This window comes from Oncorhynchus kisutch, linkage group LG14, assembly GCF_002021735.2.
Source record: "Oncorhynchus kisutch isolate 150728-3 linkage group LG14, Okis_V2, whole genome shotgun sequence".
NCBI classification, from domain to species: domain Eukaryota; kingdom Metazoa; phylum Chordata; class Actinopteri; order Salmoniformes; family Salmonidae; genus Oncorhynchus; species Oncorhynchus kisutch.
The window spans coordinates 58479529-58500137 of NC_034187.2; the positions used below are offsets into that span (position 1 = coordinate 58479529).

Genomic DNA, 20609 nt, shown 5'->3' on the forward strand with positions numbered 1-20609 from the left:
CCTTTTCTCTGACTGTCGCTGAGGGACTCCACTCTGACCCCTAACCCCTGCTTGACCTCTGAGTCTGCTCCGGCACGTGGGAGGTCAAGAGGTCAACCTCATCACCAGCCTTCAGGATCACTTAGACCAGAGGTCAGGAACCACTTCCTTTGGCCTTGACCCTTTCTGTCACATTGCAATAAACTGGAGATTAGTAATTTCCTAAACATTAGTGTCAAGGTTTAGCTCTACTTCTTGTCCAGTCAGTATTGATGGGGGGGAAAAATCGATTCAGTTACACATCAATATTTTTTACGATATATCATATCATATCATTTTGACAATATCACAATGTTATTTTTGCGCTAGTTGGCTGTACCTACACCAAAACTCCTGTATTTTGTCTTCATAGAGTGTTCCTCGTCTTCTTTTTAAATAAGGGGACGATTTTGATTTCTATGAGTGATCAAAACTCGTTAACTCATGGCTCTCTCCTGTCCCTCTGCAGCAGACATACGGTGAGCATGGAACACTGAGTCGCAATAAAATCACAGTATCGAATTGCAATTCCCCTCTCTGATTCAGAGGGGTTGGATTAAATGTGGAAGACACATTTTGGTTGAATGCATTCAGTTATGGGACTGACTAGGTAACCCCCTTACCCCTTCCCCAATACATATAGAATCGTGAGAATCGCAATCCATATCGTCTCGTCAGCTAAGCATCGTGATAATATTGTATTGTGAAGTCTCTGGCAATTGCCAGCCCTACCAGTCAGTGTGACATTTCCTCTTAAAAGCACACACAGTGGGTTAAATAACAATAATATTTACATTAAATAGACAGGACTCAGGTTTCATTCTGTCCAATTGTATAGTTCACTTGGAAATCCGTCTTCCTATTATGTATGTACATAGGACATTTTCCTAATGTGAAAAAGCAGTGTGCATTGCAAATACAGTGTTGCTGGAAAGGCATGATTGCACCATATTTCTGCAATTACTTTTTTTGTGCTCTTTCAATCAATGCACCCCTTGTTTCAATCAATACATCTTTCAATCAATACACCCCTTGTCAGTTTCTTTCCTCGCCCATTTGTCCATGGCACTTACCTTTAAGACGAGGAGGGTGTATCTGCTGTGCTAAGCCCTGAATAGGGCTAAAGGAGAGCACCACAGGTGTCTTTGTTGGGACATCCCCAGAGGCCTATCAGAACACAGGCCAGTCATCAAAAGGGGGTCAAGGGTCACATAACTTGTGGATTTAACAAACTGTCTAAGAAGGGCATGTTGGGGGAACTCACTCACACACACACACACACACAATCACAAACACCCAAATCCACCATTGTCCCTGCAGGGGTCATGGACTGGAGAGGAAGTAAGCATTGTGTTTCTGAGTCTGCCTCATCTCTTTTTACTAGTACCAAATAAATAACGTTTCATTAGATCAGCACACCACATGCGATTTATTTCAATGATTCATCTAAGCCCCAAGCCAGATCAAAGAAAAATAATAATACTCTTACAAGTAACTGAAAATTGGTACTGTGATATTCCTACAGATTTACAAAGACAAATGTGTCTGTTTAGATCCAATGTGTATGGACCAATCTCATTACAGTTTTGTTGATTTATTTTATATATTTTTTAAATTCGGTTTAGTTTCAGTTAGTTTTCAGACTTGATTTGCTATTTTTTATTTTATTTATTTAGCAGGGACAGAAAGTAGCCTCATGCATGGGAGGCTAGGAGCCATGTGTAGGTCTATAGCATGGGCACTCCAGTAACTCTTGAGATGGTCCAGGTCCCACACATTTCCTAGGTGTCAAAGGTCCCAATGGATATTGTCATTTATCGGCATAGTAACAAACTCCCACCTCGCAACCCAATGCGACCCCAAACTGTTCCACCCTTCCTCTTGGCAGAGAGACAAATGTGCAGTTTTAAAGCAAATTTTCTGCATTTCATCAAATTTGCCACGTCTTATTTGTGTTCATATAATACCAGGAGTCGAATCCTGACTGAATTCCAAAAATAACATAACTGTCTCACCTTGTCTTTATCCTAAAATTCTTTGTGGGTGCTGTTCAGATGAACTTTGGTTGGGTTTTTCCTTTTTATCTCTGTTCCACACAGGCTGCCATCTTCTGACACTATAGTGCCTTTGTCCTTTCGAGCAATGTACTCAAAATACTCCTATACAGGGTTTGCTGAGCCATTGTTCACACCTATGGTTCATGCTCATGCTCATAATTTATGATGTTTTTTCTTTTGTTTAGTTAGTTTTGCAGTCAAAGATTATAGTTTCAGTATGGTTTTAGTTATCAAATTTTCTTCTTAATAATTTTATTAACTAAATCGTTTTTCAAATTTTCGTTTATTTTATTCTATTTACTATAATAATCTTGGTACTATGGACCCCTTGACAGGGTTTTGGGCTCAGTCAAGTTTTGGCCAACTATGTGGACCTTTCCCACCACAGGACTTTGGGAACTTGGCACAGGTCGATAAAATGCAGATTGGGACGTACCCTTGAACTTGAACCCTGTCTCGGTCCCCTAGAGATCCATGTTTTCCTTAGCCAACCCTCAAGCCCCCCCCCCCCTCCCCTATACTCGGCCTCCTTTTGTGGAGCTGTCTGCTCACCATCTCCCGTCTGCCCTTCTCTCCACCCCCTCCATCTTTCGACCCACCCCTTCTTCAGTCCTGGGGGACTCCTGTAGTAGACAACCCACAGAGACGTGCGTTTTGGAATGCTAATCGGGCCCTTGGGCGGCATTCCCACGACTTGGCTCCCAGACACGTCCTTTTGTTTTTTACTCTTTTCAAATGAGAGGGTTCGCATAACTTTCTGCTGTCTTGAGATAAGGCTACGTACCCAAGACTGACTTCAGACGTACCTGTCATGTTCTTATTTGTTTTCTCCAAAAAAATTGTCCAGTTGAGAATGGAATAAATCATCAAAAATAGTAAATGTTTAACTTTCATGCTGTCCACCATATACACTGAATGAAAATATAAACGCAACATGTAAAGTGTTCGTGCCATGTTTCATGAGCTGAAATAAAACATCCCAGAGATGTTACATACGCACAAAAAGCTTATTTCTGTCAAAGTGTGTTTACATCCCTGTTAGTATTTCTCCTTTGCAAGATTATCCATTCACCTGACAGGTGTGGCATATCAAGAAGCTGTTTAAACAACATGAAAATAAAAGTCCACTCTAAAATGTGCAGTTTTGTCTGAGACCAGCAACCTGGACAGCTGAGGAATATTTCTGTCTGTAATAAAGCCCTTTTGTTGGGAAAAACTCATTCTGATTGGCAGGGCCTGGCTCCCAAGTGGGTGGACTTATGCCCTCGAAATCAAAAGTCTAATCAAATCTAATTTTATTGGTCACATACACGTGTTTAGCAGATGTTATTGTGGGTGTAGCGAAATGTTTGTGTTTCTAGCTCCGACAGTACAGTAAGATCTAACAAGTAATATCTAACAATTTCGCAGCAATACACAATAATCTAAGTAAAGGAATGGAATTAAGAATATATAAATATATGTACGAGCAATGTCAAAGCGGCATAGGCTACAGTAGAATAGAATACAGTATATACATATGAGATGAGTAATGCAAAATATGTAAACATTATTAAAGTGACTAGTGTTCCATTATTAAAGTGGCCAGTGATTTCAAAACTGTGTAAATAGAGCAGCAGCCTCTAATGTGCTAGTGATGGCTATTTAACAGTCTGGTGGTCTTGAGATAAAATATGTTTTTCAGTCTCTCGGTCCCAGCTTTGATGCACCTGTACTGACCTCGCCTTCTGGATAATAGCGGAATGAACAGGAAGTGGCTCGAGTGGTTGTTGTCCTTGATCTTTTTGGCCTTCCTGTGACATCGGGTGCTGTAGGTGTCCTGGAGGGCAGGTAGGTTGCCCCTGGTGATGCATTGGACAGACCGAACCACCCTCTGGAGAGCCCTGCGGTTGCGGGCGGTGCAGCTGTCGCACCAGGTGGTGATACAGCCTGACAGAATGCTCTCAATTGTGCATCTGTAAAAGTTTGTGAGGGTTTTAGGTGCCAAGCCAAATTAATTGAGGTTGAAGAGGTGCTGTTGTGGATCATTTAAGTTTGTCAGTGATGTGTACGCCGAGAAGCTTTCCACCTTCTCCACTACGGTTCCGTCGATGTGGATAGGGGTGTGCTCCCTCTGCTGTTTCCTGACGTTCACGAACAGCTCCTTTGCTTTGTTGACATTGAGAGAGAGGTTATTTTCCTGGCACCACACTCCCAGGCCCTCACCTCCTCCTTGTAGGCTGTCCCGTCATTGTTGGTAATCAGGCCCACTACTGTTGTTTGTCTGCGAACTTGATGATTGAGTGGGAGGAATGCGTGGCCACACAGTCATGGGTGAACTGGGAGTACAGGAGGGGGCTGAGCACGCACCCTTGTGGGGCCCCAGTGCTGAGGATCAGTGAAGTGGAGTTATTGTTTCCTACCTTCACCACCTGGGGGAGGCCCGTCAGGAAGTCCAGGACCCAGTTGCACAGGGCGGAATTCAGACCCAGGGCCTCGAGCTTAATGATGAGCTTGGAGGGTACTATGGTGTTGAATTCTGAGCTATAGTCAATGAACAGCATTCTTACATATGTAGGTATTCCTCTTGTCCTAATGGGATAGGACAGTGTGGAGTGCAATGGCGATTGTATCATCTGTGGATCTATTGGGGCGGCAAGCAAATTGAAGTGGGTCTAGGGTGTCACGTAAGGTAGAGGTGATATGATCCTTGACTAGTCTCTCAAAGCACTTCATGATGACATAAGTGAGTGCTAAGGGGCGGTAGTCATTTAGTTCAGATACCTTTGCTTTCTTAGGTACATGAACAATGGTGGCTATCTTGAAGCATGTGGGGACAACAGACTGGGATAGGGAGATATTGAATATGTCCGCAAACACTTCAACCAGCTGGTCTGCGCATGCTCTGAGGATGCAGCTATGGATGCCATCTGGGCCGGCAACCTTGCGAGGGTTAGCACGCTTAAATGTCTTACTCACATCTGCCACAGAGAAGGAAAGCCCACAGTCCTTGGTAGCGGGCCGTGTCGGTGGCACTGTGTTATCCTCAAAGCGAGCGAAGAAGGTGTTTAGCTTGTCCAGGAGCAAGACGTCTGTGTCGTGGCTGGTTTTCCCTTTGTAATCCGTGATTGTCTGTAGACCCTGCCACATACGTCTCATGTCTGAGCTGTTGAATTGCGACTCCACTTTGTCTCTATACTGACATTTTGCCTGTTTGATTGCCTTACAGATGGAATAATTACACTGTTTGTATTCGGCCATATTCCCAGTCACCTTGCCATGGTTAAATGCGGTGGTTTGTGCTTTCAGTTTTGCGCAAATCCTGCCATCTATCCATGGTTTCTGGTTAGGGTAGGTTTTAATGGTCACAGTGGGTACAACATCTCCTACACACTTCCTGATAAACTCAGTCACCGTATCAGTGTATTCGTCTATGTTATTCTCGGAGGCTACCCAGAACATATCCCAGTCCGCGTGATCAAAACAATCTTGAAGCGTGGCTCCGATTGATCAGACCAGCGTTGAATAGTCCTTAGCACAGGTACTTCCTGTTTGAGTTTCTGCCTACAGGAAGGGAGGAGCAAAATGGAGTCGTGATCAGATTTGCCTGAAGGGAGGGCGGGGAAAGGTGGGTGGTGTGCGCACCTCCGGAAGTTGGAGTAGCAGTGGTCGAGTGTTTAAGCAGCGCTAGTACTACAGTCGATGTGTTGATCGAACTTCGGTAGCGTTTTCCTCAAATTTGCTTTGTTAAAATCCCCAGCTACAATGAATGCATCCTCAGGATATGTGATTTCCAGTTTGCATAAAGTCCAGTGAAGTTCTTTGAGGGCCGTCGTGGTATCGGCTTGAGGGGCAATATACATGGCTGTGACTATACACAAATATAATTATCTTGGGAGGCAACACGGTCAGCACTTGATTATGAGGTATTCTAGGTGAACAAAAGGACTTGAGTTCCTGTATGTTAACACAATCACACCATGAGTAGTTAATCATGAAACGAACACCCCGCTTTTCTTCTTCCCGGAGATATATTAATTCCTGTCTGCGCGATGAACAGAGAACCCAACTGGCTGTATCGACTCAGACAGTATATCCCGAGAGAGCCATGTTTCAGTGAAACATACCTGATGTCTCTCTGGAAGGAAATCCTTGCCCTGAGCTCGTCAACTTTATTATCCAGAGACTGAACATTAGCGAGTAATATACTCAGAAGCAGTGGGTGGTGTGCGCACCTCCTTCTCCTCCGGATGTGTTTTGGATCAGCCTCTGGAATCAGTTCAATTGCCCTGGGGGGTACGAACAAAGGATCCGATTCGGGAAAGTCGTATTCCTGGTCATGCTGGTGAGTTACCGGTGCTCTGATATCCAAAAGTTATTTCTGGCTGTATGTAATAACACAAAAGAAAATCTGGGCTAACAATGTAAGAAATAACAAAAAAAACAAAATACTGCACCCCCCTTTGGGTTGTGCCGTGGCGGAGATCTTTGTGGGCTATACTCGGCCTTGTCTCAGGATGGTAAGTTGGTGGTTGAAGATATCCCTCTAGTGGTGTGGGGGCTGTGCTTTGGCAAAGTGGGTGGGGTTATATCTTTCCTGTTTGGCCCTGTCCGGGGGTGTCATCGGATGGGGCCACAGTGTCTCCTGACCCCTCCTGTCTCAGCCTTCAGTATTTATGCTGCAGTATTTTATGTGTCGGGGGGCTAGGGTCAGTTTGTTATATCTGGAGTACTTCTCCTGTCCTATCCGGTGTCCTGTGTGAATTTAAGTATGGTCTCTCTAATTCTCTCTTTCTCTCTTTCTTTCTTTCTCTCTCTCTCACGGAGGACCTGAGCCCTAGGACCATGCCTCAGGACTACCTGACATGATGACTCCTTGCTGTCCCCAGTCCACCTGGCCGTGCTGCTGCTCCAGTTTCAACTGTTCTGCCTGTGATTATTATTATTTGACCATGCTGGTCATTTATGAACATTTGAACATCTTGGCCATGTTCTGTTATAGTCTCCACCCGGCACACCCAGAAGAGGACTGGCCACCCCACATAGCCTGGTTCCTCTCTAGGTTTCTTCCTAGGTTTTGGCCTTTCTAGGGGTTTTTTCCTAGCCATCGTGCTTCTACACCTGCATTGCTTGCTGTTTGGGGTTTTAGGCTGGGTTTCTGTACAGCACTTTGAGATATCCGCTGATGTACGAAGGGCTATATAAATACATTTGATTTGATTTGATTTGCATAGGGGCTAGAAGCACGGCTGCCCACCTATGGCTGCCACCCTGCCCAGTCATGTGAATTCCATAGATTAGGACCTAATGAATTTATTAGAATAGATGGATTTCCTCATATGAACTGTAACTCAGTAAAAAAAAAAATGTTGCATGTTGCATTTCTATTTTTGTGCGGTATAGTGTGTCTTGGCATAAAACATGAAGACACAGAAGTGCATAAAGTTACACACTTTCAAAAATATTGTTAATGCTTTTGGCAACATGACTGTAACACTTTCTATAATTGTGTTAGTGATAGAGGGAACTATTGAAGCACTCTGTGTGTGCCTGTCAATGGATCAATGGATCCCACAATGGACACCAATGTGCCAATCAGGGTAGTTGACTCTGCCTAGGATCAAACCAGCAACTCTGTGCTCCAAAGGCAGGTGCACAAGCTGTAGTGTCAGTATCGTTACTTGGAAGTGGTGGTATATGCATAACAAAGGCAGAATTGCTGCATAATATATAACAAATAAATAAAGCTGTTAAATTGGTAGCCAACTACTAACACAAAAGAACTGCCTGTAAAATGGCACTGCTTTTCTTAGTTCTTTACGGCCATGTCGCGGTGTCCCAAATATTGCCCAGATGCGGCCTGTGGATACTCTAAAATTGGGCAACCGTGTAAACATTGATCATTTGTCTGTGCGCTTATGGTTCCAATTTGAACACATGGCTCCTTGGTTGACCCTAAAAACTGTCCCTCAATATGACAGCAACCGTAGGCCTGCTGCAGAAAGAAGTGTACTCTACTGTAGAAACCTGATTACAATAAGATGTTCAGGGAATTGTTTTATTTGACTCTAAAGTACTATTTCTTTCATACGGTATACGCTCCAGGCCCTGGATGTTGGAATACTGTCACTCCAGGTAACTTTCTTTACTGCGGCAATACTCATTTGGTGTTTTACTCTCCACATTTATCAATTCTCAATGCAAACTTACACTGGGCTACGAGTTGATTCGAAGATATGGGTTCAATGAAAAACAGGCTGAACAGATAGAAATTCCGGATAGACATTTGTGTTTTTACCTTTTTAAACGCAAACACTTCTTGTGTTGACTTAATCGTACACAGTACACAGTACACAGTACACAGTCCATGGTACAAGAATGAGTCGGTCCCCTACAGTCAGGATTCACAGGTCACTTACAAACATGCCTAATGTAGTCTATGATCTTGTGGGCCATAGTGCACTCATGCAAACATCTCGTTAAAAACCAACATTGTCATTAAAACCTCGCATTCACCCGCAACGTAGTGCACGCCTCCACACACATTTCACACATTCCATCTATTGTACTCTTGCTTTCTACATGATACATAATTCTACGCACACTTCACGCTGACTGTTTACAGTTTACCGTCCTCATGTAGTGCCCACATGCACTCTTGATTGTATATTCCTCACAACAAATTGCCCATAACCAACTACATGTAGTGTGGTCTTGATAACATACAGTATATTTACAGGCTATTACATACTTTGCTCATATAGTACACCTTTGTTGTTCATGTAGAGTACACATGGTTGTTAAACCGTACAGTACATCACACTATCAAACATATTTAGTATACAGCCATTGTATAATTTCTCAAATGAAGTCTGAAATGGTGCAAAAAATATGAAACATTTTCAACATTGTGGAAGTTAATCCTCAAAAGCATGACATAAATCAAAATATGATTTGCAGTTGCTCCGAATGATAGTCATATTATTTATTACAAAAAAAGTTCAAATATAAAAGTTGCATAGAGTAAAAATGTTCACATGAAATCCCCAAATAATTGTTTGGAAAACTGTATATTCAACTTTCTAGTCAATCCATTCGTTGAAGGTCTATAGATGTCCCCGTACGGTCAAGCAAATGAAAACATTACAATGTTCATATTTTGATATTGATACACTTGTAAAAAATATATAGAAATCCAAATCAGTTGAGAAAAACGCTGTAAAATCCCAACATATTTTACTGTCTGGACCAGGGTTCATTTCTAATCTCTCACATCTGAGAGAAACCCTCTGAGAATTTGAATGATCGTCATTAGCAAATGATAAAATATCTACTTTGTGGATTCATTTGCATAGGTTTCAAAAGATGCATAGAAATAATATACACAAAATAAAACACATTTTCACACTTTGAAAATAATTCTAACTAAACTAGTATTCATATCCATTACGTAAACTATATAACACATAAGTAATCGTTCTACTCTGATTTTTATACTACAATTGTTTAAATCAATCAATTAGCACATTTCTATGTTTCTACTTTAATTCATTGTACGTGTTCTATCTATACATACATCATCTGAATACTATGTGGGCTGTCCAATAAAATACTTATTTGCCAGTTGTAACCTTCCCTTGATAATAAAATCAGTGGTGCAGTGCGATTCTACTACTAAACCATACAACCTCCTCCAGTGTCAAATGTTATTTTTGCCAGGTAGCATAAGCACATGATAAATCCTATGTCCGTTAACCATAAGGAGGTTAAAATACATTTACTATGATTTGTGATGTGATTTGTGATGTGATGTGATTTGTGATGTGATGTGATTTGTGTGTGTGTGTGCATGTGCGTGTGTGTGCGTGCGCGCATGCGTGCGTGTGTGTGTGTGTTGCTTACAATCCCAGAACAGAACTTGCGCTGAGTGAGGGTGACTCAAAGTGTATGTACTTAGACAAACCAGCACACATACACAAACAAGCACAGCACACATGAACAGATCAGCATGCTGACCCGTGTCGAATGTATTTCAGATGTGACAGACACAGCTGTGTGTAGAGCCGTCTCAGAGAAGACAGTGTACCATCACAACACAGAACACACACATCTCACACCCTCCATTTCTGTCCACGTATCCAGTCAGTTAGTTATAGGAGGATAGAGACACACTAGTGCACAGTAGTCCATTTCAACTTCTCCTCTGATTGGTGTATCCAAAGACGGTCTGGGGAATAGGCCCACAAAGGCAGCTGTGGTTGAGTATCCACTCGTATCCATGACCCAACAGTACATTACCCCATGTTCAGTTTGTCAGGCTTGTCCAGGCATGTGCCTAAAGTTCACCCCAATCAAAAGGAGATCGTTCAACGCCCACAAAGTGCTTCAGGTTTAAATATTGGGGCAGAAAAAAATGTAAGAGGAGCCAATCCGGATCCATTTAGGTCAGGCGGGCACCACTACGTTCAGAAATCGACATCACCATTGGTGAGGTGGGGTGGCCATTGGAAGGTGGTGGACTGGCTGTAACATAACTTCAATGTGATGGGTCACCTAGGGGGATTGAAGCAGGGCAGAGGTTAAAAAGTGCTCCTTTTCATGGGTCTAACAGGCAAGCTTGCAGTAGTAGGGCGAAGCAGAGGGGGATTTTGGTTAGAATGGGATTCAATTTGAGTCAAGAATTTGCTCCCTTTCATGGACCCCCTGTGTGTGTGAGTGGATCTACACTACAAGGATTGCAATGCATACTTGCACACTCATCTTCTGCACATCTATCACTTCAGTGTTTAATTGCTATATTTTAATTATTTCGCCACCATGGCCTATTTATTGCCTTATGAGGTATCCTACCTCATTTGCACACATTGTATATAGACTTTTTTATTGTGTTATTGACTGTATGTTTGTTTATCCCATGTGTAACTCTGTATTTGTGTCGCACTGCTTTGCTTTATCTTGGCCAGGTCGCAGTTGTAAATGAGAACTTGTTCTCAACTAGCCTACCTGGTTAAATAAAGGTGAAATTAATAAAAACAAATATGGTGCCAACTCCACCTAGCCATCTGGTATAGCTTAGCTTAGGTGGAGCATCTGTCCATATTACATCACTTACATAGGCCTACATGAACCCAGTCCTTTCAGGTCTCCTAAGAGAACTCGTCAAGGGCCTAGAGAAAGGAGGATTGGTATTGGATCGGAATGGGGGCAGGGCTAAAGTTCTACCAACCTTAGAAATGGGTCATGTGAAGAGACTCAAACACCAGGAGGATTTGGAGATTGCAAAAAAAACTAAAATGCATTACTCATCTGAAGCCCTATGGTATTATTACATATAGGATTTTCTGAAGTGGTATATATCTCTATGCATGTGTCTTAACATTAAATATGTCATATACTTTATAGTACAGCTGCCATTTATGTTGAGATATATTTTGACTTAATACACTTGTCCTCAGCTGGACACCCATCCTCACACACACAGACCTAGCTAGACAGGTCTGCAATATGCCTTTACCCCCCCCCCCCCCCCATTGAGGCACACATGTCTAGTAACTACAGTCCAGACACAAGCTGCACCACCCCACCCCACCCCATCCCATCCCAACAGACACACACCCAGTTACTTCCCCCCTCCACCTCCCTCCCATCCTCATCCATTCCCAACACAGTCTCAGTCTCCATCGCCACACCACTGTCATTGTCTAAGCCCCTTAGTGTTTTCCCACGCTTTATTTGTCTATGTCCTGTTTGCGGCTGGCGGGGGGCCCTGATGAGGTCGCCATGGAAACCAACATTTGCATGGCCCTGATTGGAGTACGCGGCGAGCTAATTATTCAGTGCATACACTTTAAATAAACAATAAAGTAGGACGTATGGAAATGTGGACCCCAGTATTAGACCGTCTGTGATTAACACTAAGCTGAAACGCCAACAAAACATATGAGGGAATACTGTTTCAGTGGGGACGACCTAATTCTCTTTACTTCGTCATCCAAATATTTAAAAAGGATTTATAATGTAACATTAATGTTGTAACATATTAATACAATAAAAATATCATTCTTATTACAAGTCCAACTTTAATTGTATTTCTTTGATTCTATCTTGTTTGCTTTCAAACAAATCAGAATGTTGATATTTTGCATTATGAAGGTATGACGTGTGTGTGTGTGTGTGTGCATGTATGTGTGTCTAGTCTACTTGAAAGCCAACTTGACAGCAAGGGAAAACTCTGTTCCTCAACTTCAGTTCTTCAACTCCAGTTCCTAAACTAGGGATTCATGTGACGAGGAGAGGGTGAAGAACTGGCTCCACAAGAGCACCATGTTAATCTAAGGCTTCTAAGCACTCCTATGGCAAACAAAGGTGGTGGTGGGGGTCCGGAGGAGGGGGGGGTTACCATGACAATGGGCGGCATTGTTTGCCAATCCTCCCCTTCCATTAATCAGGGCGAGCCGGGTCTAATTGGCGTTTTGGTTAAGCTGGTCTTCAGACCCCTATCCCTCCACTGGCCTAAATAATGGCGTTATGCCACAAGTGCCGCCGCACCAACGAAGAACAATGCTCTGCTTGTTGGCTGCGCTGAGCAAGGCTGAACCGCCCCACCCCCGTCTCCCAAAATAAACCTCACACGGAAACACAAAGAAAGCCACTCGCTATTGAGACTTCACTGTCTCTCCTCATCGGTCTCCCCATCCTTCCTCTTTCCTTCACTCTTTCCCTCTCTCTCCCCCATCTCTCATTCACTCTGCTCTCTTACCGAGCTCCCTCCTCCTCAGTTCTCTTTCTGTCTGCTCCACTTCTCTCCTCCCAAGTTGGCCCCTTGAGTTTCCATGAACTTGGACAGAGTGATCAACACTACTTGAAGTGTTAATTGTCTTACCAGACGTTGGAGAACATCTTGTCAGTGTGTGTGACTTCATTTTCTTGGTATGTCCGTTGGTGCATCCCTCTTCGACCGGTTTCCTCTAAACTCATATAGTAGTTTTTCTCGGGATGAAACCAATTCTGTCACCTGACAACATGAAGTACTTGCTAGTAAAAGGGGTGTGACTCTGCTTTTCCCCAAAGCTATTTTTTTGTCAATAGCACATTGATTGAAGTTCAGTTGAAATAAGAACTGTCCTTGTATCAACTGTCAGTGAATCAAATGTCCAATAAGTCTGTGTACAAAATATAGTTTTATGTATATTTGTAAAATTGTGTGAGTGTATTAAGGCATGTGCTCAAGATTTTTGAGTTAATATTCTGTGTGAGGGTATTGTAGACTGTGTGTGTATTTGTGTGTGTGTTTGTCTCTAGTGTCTATGTATGTATACACTGTGGTTTGTGTTGATAAAATGATGTGTATAGGTGTGTGTAGCTGGTTATCTTTCACATGATTTAACCATCCTCATCTACATGCTCCATGAATATAGAACGCTTGCATGCCCCATATGCAAATAGACCCACCGTGTTAAGTCATTAATATGCACTCCTAATTAAAACACCCTCAATTGATTGAATTAATGTCGCCGAAATAAGTCAGGTAAAATAAATTCCTCTTCGCAAGCGGTTTCGAATTCACAAAATGGCTGAACGACGCCATTTGCAGCCTCATCGCAAAGAAGGGCACAACGATCACTGCATGAGAATGAAGAAGACCACAGCTGCCCCTCAGAATGCCAGCTTAAAAGACATTTAAAAAAAAATCTAATGGCTTCGTGATTAACTCAGATCACATCCCCTCCTCCCATGTCCCTCGGTGCGATCTATGCAATTAACACACTGCCAGTAATTAACACTGTCTCGAGGCAGCCAATGGTGCGGGAAGGTGAGGGGGGGGTCCAAAGTGCGATGGGTGGAAGGCTCAGGGTTAGGAATAGGACACTAAAATAACACTACCCATGTTATTTTTACTTACTGCCATTTTGTGCCAGTCCTTGTCCTAATCTAAGATGGTGGCAGCAGGGCTGTGACTCGTTGTGCAGGAGAAGGGGGGCAAACTAGGGAGGGAGGGAGAGGAGGGAGGGAGTGAAGGATGCTGGGATAGAGAAGTGAATCTCTTTCATTTAGTCAGTGCATTACAGAATGGTTACCAGGACAGGAAGATAGGGGGATGGGAGGGATAGAGGAAGGGAGATGATTGTCAGGTCTACTGGCCAATGAGTGGGACATGCCTGCATGTCTTGCTCAGGTTCACTCACATGCACTCACACCCACAAACATCCATACACTGACACATATCGCGCATGCTTAAATAATTACTAAACTATTAATATTTGGAGGAAATGTAAATGTCAAAATGTGCACAAAAAACTATGTAAACATTTGATATACACACTATGGATGAACAACAAGATGACCTGACTATTTTTGCTATATTCCACACACGCAAAATCTACGCACACACACACACACACAAGCAGCCAACATACTCGTCCTCATGGTATGGTCTGCCCCTGAGCATGCAAATTACATTCATTATGCAAATACATGCAAATCAGAACCAACCATCTGAGAATCCAGGCTGGGAAAAAACGAGGAGAATAAAATGAAATGAATGACAGAGAGAGAGTGAGAAAGAAATCAGAAACGTGGGATAAAAATCCTCTTTCACTGCAGGCGGCAGTGTGGAAGGAAAAAGTACGGTGGCCCATACTAGAGCAAAAAGACTGGCGCAGATCTTTTGTCGAATCAACAAACAATCGCTGTGGCTGATTGCTATTTCCTTGTTAGAATCTCCATCTTTAACCAACAGCTGTTCAATTGGGATTACAGTACAGAACAGTGGCAAGTATTTCAAAAAGCTCACCAAACATCAAGTCTAACGAATAGGGAAACTCAATCGGCTAACAAATTCAATCTTCAATTGGCACCAATGTATACAAAAAGGGAACAGAGATGCGAGACGGCTACCAGTATTGCAAAGACTGAGTGTACTAACAGGTCCAGGTGACAGTCACTTTTTCTACAGATCATTTACACAATACCCCCATCTTTGTGGACAATTTATGCTACAATACTTAGCACTGTCCAGCTACGGCTAGCACTAGAAATAATCAAACAACTGCAAATCAGTTGTGTTTTATCTGCAAAACAAATACTGTGAAGCTTGATTAGCACAGCATACAGTTTATCTAAGCAGAGCAGAGGGATGTTGTGGGTTGGGCTCTTGAGCAATACGCATTTGCTTGGGGCCGCATTTGCTTGGGGCCACCTCAGTTTCGTTAAAGCTGGCCACACTTATAATGCATGGCATTGAAGTCAACAAAACGACTAATTTACAATACATCATCCTCAGATTTGACCTGAATTAAAAAGATATATTCTAACACTTTCAAACACCAGAAAAACAACTAGATGGAACTAGCCTCACCACACAAAGTAATCAGACCAGTGGAAATAGAATGAACCTAAATCGACTAATCAGCTAATAAAACTAACAAAAGAATCACCAAACAAATAGACGGACACATTTTCCCCCCAAGTGAACGGCAAATAAACCAGCAAACACTGTACACTTTGTACAGGAGGAAAACACACAGGGCTGGAGGAGAAACGCTGCCTCCCTGCCTCAGTGCCTCACTGCCTCACTGCCTCACTGCCTCTCCTTAGAGCAAAACCGTGAGAGAAGTTCTTGATTTTTAGTCAAAGCATGTAAGATGGACGCCTCTTTGTGAACAAGAGTGTGATAGGTGAGAGACAGGGAAAGAGGAGCAGGGTAGAGTATGTTTTTAGAGAGGGGGGTGATGCATGGGTACCTGAATGGCGCCACTAATTGCCACTTGAGGTGGTACCTGCCGTCTAAGGGCCCTCGGCCCCGAGCTTGAAAAGTACAGTATGCAAAATAAGAAGCCGTTCTGGAGACTCTGACATTAGTGACGCAGGTCGATATGAAGATGCTTGGATTATATGTGTACGGTATGCTTTCTGTGTGAATACCACAGACTGGGGTGTGTGTTTGCATGGAAGTTTGTCCGTATGTTCGCAGAACTCCAGCTATACATGTACTGTATATGTCTACCCTTTCTACTGGATCCACTTCTTGCTTCCTAATTCTTTAAGCGGTGAGGGTGGCATACAGAGACAGAGAGGGGGAGACAGAGAGAGAGAGAGGAGGAGGCAGAAAGAAAGAGGGGGAGACAGAGAGAGAGAGGAGGAGGCAGAAAGAAAGAGGGGGAGATAGAGAGAGAGAGAGAGGAGGAGGCAGAAAGAAAGAGGGGGAGGCAGAAAGAGAGAGGAGGAGACAGAAAGAAAGAGGGAGAGGCAGAGAGAGAGAGAGAGAGAGAGGAGGAGGCAGAGAGAGAGAGGAGGAGACAGAAAGAAAGAGGGGGAGGCAGAGAGAGAGAGAGAGGAGGAGGCAGAGAGAGAGAAAGAGGGGGAGACAGAGAGAGAGACAGGCGGAGGCAGAAAGAAAGAGGGGGAGGCAGAAAGAGAGAGGAGGAGGCAGAAAGAAAGAGGGGGAGACAGAGAGAGAGAGGAGGAGGCAGAAAGAAAGAGGGGGAGGCAGAAAGAGAGAGGAGGAGGCAGAAAGAAAGAGGGGGAGGCAGAAAGAGAGAGGAGGAGGCAGAAAGAAAGAGGGGGAGGCAGAAAGAGAGAGGAGGAGGCAGAAAGAAAGAGGGGGAGACAGAAAGAGAGAGGAGGAGGCAGAAAGAAAGAGGGGGAGACAGAAAGAGAGAGGAGGAGGCAGAAAGAAAGAGGGGGAGGCAGAAAGAGAGAGGAGGAGGCAGAAAGAAAGAGGGGGAGGCAGAAAGAGAGAGGAGGAGGCAGAAAGAAAGAGGGGGAGACAGAAAGAGAGAGGAGGAGGCAGAAAGAAAGAGGGGGAGACAGAAAGAGAGAGGAGGAGGCAGAAAGAAAGAGGGGGAGGCAGGAAGAAAGAGGGGGAGACAGAAAGAGAGAGGAGGAGGCAAAAAGAAAGAGGGGGGAGGCAGAAAGAGAGAGGAGGAGGCAGAAAGAAAGAGGGGGAGGTAGAAAGAGAGAGGAGGAGGCAGAAAGAAAGAGGGGGAGACAGAAAGAGAGAGGAGGAGGCAGAAAGAAAGAGGGGGAGACAGAAAGAGAGAGGAGGAGGCAGAAGAAAGAGGGGGGGCAGGAAGAAAGAGGGGGAGACAGAAAGAGAGAGGAGGAGGCAGAAAGAAAGAGGGGGGGGGGCAGAAAGAGAGAGGAGGAGACAGAAAGAAAGAGGGGGAGGCAGAGAGAGAGAGAGAGGAGGAGGCAGAGAGAGAGAGGAGGAGACAGAAAGAAAGAGGGGGAGACAGAGAGAGAGAGGAGGAGGCAGAAAGAAAGAGGGGGAGATAGAGAGAGAGAGAGAGAGGAGGAGGCAGAAAGAAAGAGGGGGAGGCAGAAAGAGAGAGGAGGAGACAGAAAGAAAGAGGGGGAGGCAGAGAGAGAGAGAGAGGAGGAGGCAGAGAGAGAGGAGGAGACAGAAAGAAAGAGGGGGAGACAGAGAGAGAGAGGAGGAGGCAGAAAGAAAGAGGGGGAGATAGAGAGAGAGAGAGAGAGGAGGAGGCAGAAAGAAAGAGGGAGAGATAGAGAGAGAGAGAGAGAGGAGGAGGCAGAAAGAAAGAGGGGGAGGCAGAAAGAGAGAGGAGGAGGCAGAAAGAAAGAGGGGGAGACAGAAAGAGAGAGGAGGAGGCAGAAAGAAAGAGGGGGAGACAGAAAGAGAGAGGAGGAGGCAGAAAGAAAGAGGGGGAGGCAGGAAGAAAGAGGGGGAGACAGAAAGAGAGAGGAGGAGGCAGAAAGAAAGAGGGGGGGCAGAAAGAGAGAGGAGGAGACAGAAAGAAAGAGGGGGAGGCAGAGAGAGAGAGAGAGAGAGGAGGAGGCAGAGAGAGAGAGGAGGAGGCAGAAAGAAAGAGGGGGAGACAGAGAGAGAGAGGAGGAGGCAGAAAGAAAGAGGGGGAGATAGAGAGAGAGAGAGGAGGAGGCAGAAAGAAAGAGGGGGAGGCAGAAAGAGAGAGGAGGAGACAGAAAGAAAGAGGGGGAGGCAGAGAGAGAGAGGAGGAGACAGAAAGAAAGAGGGGGAGGCAGAGAGAGAGAGAGAGGAGGAGGCAGAGAGAGAGAAAGAGGGGGAGACAGAGAGAGAGACAGGCGGAGGCAGAAAGAAAGAGGGGGAGGCAGAAAGAGAGAGGAGGAGGCAGAAAGAAAGAGGGGGAGACAGAGAGAGAGAGGAGGAGGCAGAAAGAAAGAGGGGGAGGCAGAAAGAGAGAGGAGGAGGCAGAAAGAAAGAGGGGGAGGCAGAAAGAGAGAGGAGGCATAAAGAAAGAGGGGGAGGCAGAAAGAGAGAGGAGGAGGCAGAAAGAAAGAGGGGGAGACAGAAAGAGAGAGGAGGAGGCAGAAAGAAAGAGGGGTGAGACAGAAAGAGAGAGGAGGAGGCAGAAAGAAAGAGGGGGAGGCAGGAAGAAAGAGGGGGAGACGGAAAGAGAGAGGAGGAGGCAGAAAGAAAGAGGGGGGCAGAAAGAGAGAGGAGGAGGCAGAAAGAAAGAGGGGGGGGGCAGAAAGAGAGAGGAGGAGGCAGAAAGAAAGAGGGGGAGGCAGGAAGAGAGAGGAGGAGGCAGAAAGAAAGAGGGGGAGACAGAGAGAGGAGGAGGCAGAAAGAAAGAGGGGGAGGCAGGAAGAGAGAGGAGGAGGCAGAAAGAAAGAGGGGGGGGGGGCAGAAAGAGAGAGGAGGAGGCAGAAAGAAAGAGGGGGAGACAGAGAGAGAGAGAGGAGGAGGCAGAAAGAAAGAGGGGGAGGCAGAAAGAGAGAGGAGGAGGCAGAAAGAAAGAGGGGGAGACAGAGAGAGGAGGAGGCAGAAAGAAAGAGGGGGAGGCAGGAAGAGAGAGGAGGAGGCAGAAAGAAAGAGGGGGAGATAGAGAGAGAGAGAGGAGGAGGCAGAAAGAAAGAGGGGGAGGCAGAAAGACAGAGGAGGAGGCAGAAAGAAAGAGGGGGAGGCAGGAAGAGAGAGGAGGAGGCAGAAAGAAAGAGGGGGAGGCCGAAAGAGTAGCGAGGGAGAAAGAGTGAGAGCCAGAATCAGAGAGAGAAGAAAGAAATGTCTGTCAGGAGGCCAAGCTCTGGCTAAATGATTGTGCTGCAGGAGTGTGTGTGTGTGTGTGTGTGTGTGTGTGTGTGTGTGTGTGTGTGTGTGTGTGTGTGTGTGTGTGTGTGTGTGTGTGTGTGTGTGTGTGTGTGTGTGTGTGTGTGTGTGTGTGTGTGTGTGTACGCACTGTGCATGGTTGAGAGGAGTCATTGGTGTATGGCAAAAATGCTTGTATTTTTTTTTTTACTTGAATCGCTAGCTTACTGGCTAGCTCTTCCAGTGAATGGTGAGACATTTGGACCCTCTTTTGCTTGTAGATGGAGGAGAAAAGTCTGAGGGAGGTCTTTGTGCAGGAGTGATGTCTTTTTTACTCTATCACCGCAGTAGAGAAACAGCTAGGTATCTCGCACGCTTTCTCTCTGTCTCGCTCTCCTTGCTTTATTTGTCAGTGCTGACAATACTGATGGTAATCGAATTATCACCGTTACTCGTACAGCTACACCTTTCATGAAGTTGCACCATGAACTGCTTAACTATGTTTCATGCTGTATATCAAACCCTAATGGCTTGCCTCTTCTGCCAATTCGAAGCCTCATTAACTTAAATCCACAAGAATACACACTGACAAAGGATATCAAGGAGCCTAAAACAATCATCCCAAAACTAGTTGTGAAAGCTATCCACCTAAACACACCATGTAGAAAACAGAACATGTATCCTATGCACAGTCCCCTTATTTGGGCCATATGTTTTTCAACAACAATAAAAATAAAATAACAATTTAAAGGGGGTGAGTCTGTTGCTATAACAGCTTACAGTAGCTTACAGTAGCTTCCTCCACTGTCCGACTGCCCCATACTGGGCTTGAACCAGTGATTCTCTGCTTCGCAACACACGCGACCACCCTTTTTGACGACATGCGAACCAATTAAGCAGTACAAAAGATCCCTCTTGGATGGCTCCGTCAGCGACATTTCAAGCTTGCTGTGGAGTGAGTTTACGGTACTCTGATACACGTATAACCACAAAACGTACTAAACACGCTCATGTGAGCCAACCTTAGTGACAATTGAGTCTGACATTATACTGTACCTTTAAGGCTTCTGTTTGGTCGGCTGGGCACAAACGCCAGAATGACTTCCTCGCGACCGTCGGCCATTTTGTTTCTTTTGGTTGGCGCAAGAGACCGGCCTCGCGGGAGTGTAATGGGATTCTTGTTACTTTCGGTTATCTAGCTTTATGAAGAATGTACACCACTCATACAGCTAGATAACCAAAGATAACAGCCAACCCCTCGGGCCCATCCCGGACCCAGTCAGGGAAGAGGAGTAGCAGCTAGGTAGGCTGGGATACACACACACACCTGTAGACGAAGTACAAACAAATGATGCACTCTTATTATGGCAGTAGTATTGAAGTATTGAATGTGAAGATTGAGTGGACAAACACACAGTAGGTTTTGTAACGGAAAGAGAAAAGCTTTCAATAGCAAAGAAAAAACAAAATATCACAGAATTCTATCATCTTAAACAATGTTAGCAAATACAGTGCCACACAACCTT

General features: G+C 44.7%; 1 long non-coding RNA gene across 1 annotated transcript; it reads right to left on the reverse strand.

Moving 5' to 3' along the window:
• Positions 1-9018: 9018 nt before the first annotated feature.
• LOC116353407 (uncharacterized) lies at positions 9019-20266 on the reverse strand. The gene is made up of 2 exons (XR_004202872.1): positions 20140-20266; positions 9019-10607 (listed from the first exon to the last, which is right to left on the reverse strand). It is a non-coding gene; the product is annotated as an uncharacterized LOC116353407 (long non-coding RNA).
• Between the last annotated feature and the right edge of the window lie 343 nt (positions 20267-20609).